The following is a 1,640-nucleotide window of genomic DNA, read 5'->3' on the forward strand; positions in this document are numbered from 1 at the left end:
CAAATGCCCATCTGATTACCACACAATTTCACATGATTACTGTGGTTAGAACTGTTTGGAGGGTGACACAATGGGTGGTGCTTAATTCTGTGTCGGGAAGGTGGGGAAGACTTCCTAAGAAGTGGCATTAGAGCTGGTGGAAGGGTAATTACAATAGAGGAAGAGAAGGCCTGGATGATAGACTTGGGACCATTTAGTGGTGGGTCATTGGTTACTGGATCATTGGTTAATGGGAAGGGGTTTCTACACTGAGGAAGTGGAAGGGACATTTGTGGCACATTGTGGAGAGTAACAGGCAGAAAGCTGGGCATGGACACATATGCCCTCACTGGTATGGTGAAATGTCCAACAGCGTGGGTGTGGGCACTGCCCAAATTCTTCACCCTGGAACAACTGAGGGTAGTGGAAAATGGGATGGGAAAGGGAGGATGGTGGGAAATCCTCATGGCCGTCACTGACTCTCCAGTCTGGAAGCCCACGGAGAAGTCAATCAAATTTTCTATTGCACACACGCTGACACCCACACAGGGAAGACTTTTGATCTTTAAAGGGAGCTGCCTCATTCTCCCGCCCGGCTCAGTTACCTGTCGGTTCTGGCATCGCCTCCCAGTGCCCTAAGAATTCCCTAAGCCAGTGATCGCAGTCTCCCACTGAGAGCTTCCTGAAATACTTTTCCGGCCCTCTTTCTTCCATGTCTCCTTGATCTTACTGGCTTCATGATTAATTACTGTCCAGGTCATTTTCATCATGTCAAAGGGGAGAGATTTCTCTCCGTTGGTGGCAGATTGCCAGGACGTACCAGGGCATCGTTCTGCTTTACGTTGACAAAACATCTTGACCTGCAGCGTGGAAGGACCTGCAATCCAGACACAAAGCCATCATCCTCCACTTCTGAGAGGTCCATCGTCTTCCAACAGGTCAAGTGTTTCTCTGCATATTTAGGGGCCTGTATTCTTTCTGCCCTGACTTGCCCTTTCCTGCCCATTGGGTCCCATGTGTCTCTATGGTTGGGCCAATGATCAATACACAAATACACCTAAAGCCCCTCCCCACCTGTGCTCTTCCCTCCCCTCTCTTGCTGCCTGCCTCTGTTTCCCCACCCCATTCCACACTTACCACTGGTCTTTATCTGGGGTTTGATATCAAGAAGGAGCACCGTGAGGTCTCGACCCACTTCTCCCAGCGTTTGGGTCAATTCTCCCCACGTGCTGGTGGCATTTACCTTCTTCTCCAGGAGACCCAGAGGCTTGACCATGTTGCTGTCACTGTTGTACTGAAGGAAAAGATTTTTATTCATGAAGACCCGCACTTCACACCAGGGCTGCCCCAGTCTGGACCATGATTTTACAGTGAAGTCGAAGCAAAGAGAGTGAGCACCTGTGACCGAAAAATGCAGGTGAGGTCCAGGACACAGGAGGAGGCCCATTAGAACCCACGCTTCTGGGACCCAAATCTCCCTGGACCAGGCCAGGCTGGCAGAGGGGGTCGGTTCCATTCCAGACTCCCTCAACCCTCCGGATCCCTGCTCCCATCTCCCCCTGACTGTCTGGGGTGAGATACTTGATGGGATGGAGGACTCTTGGGGTGCACTTAGTGTTAACACAGTTAACAGGAGGATTCATGTCACAAATACTTTTAGC

At 50.7% G+C, this 1,640-nt stretch overlaps 1 pseudogene; it reads right to left on the bottom strand.

Moving 5' to 3' along the window:
- Positions 1-576: 576 nt before the first annotated feature.
- Positions 577-1,377, bottom strand: LOC113224422 (annotated as a pseudogene).
- Positions 1,378-1,640: the final 263 nt, after the last annotated feature.

Source organism: Piliocolobus tephrosceles, unplaced genomic scaffold, assembly GCF_002776525.5.
Source record: "Piliocolobus tephrosceles isolate RC106 unplaced genomic scaffold, ASM277652v3 unscaffolded_44702, whole genome shotgun sequence".
In the NCBI taxonomy this organism is placed as follows: Eukaryota; Metazoa; Chordata; class Mammalia; order Primates; family Cercopithecidae; genus Piliocolobus; species Piliocolobus tephrosceles.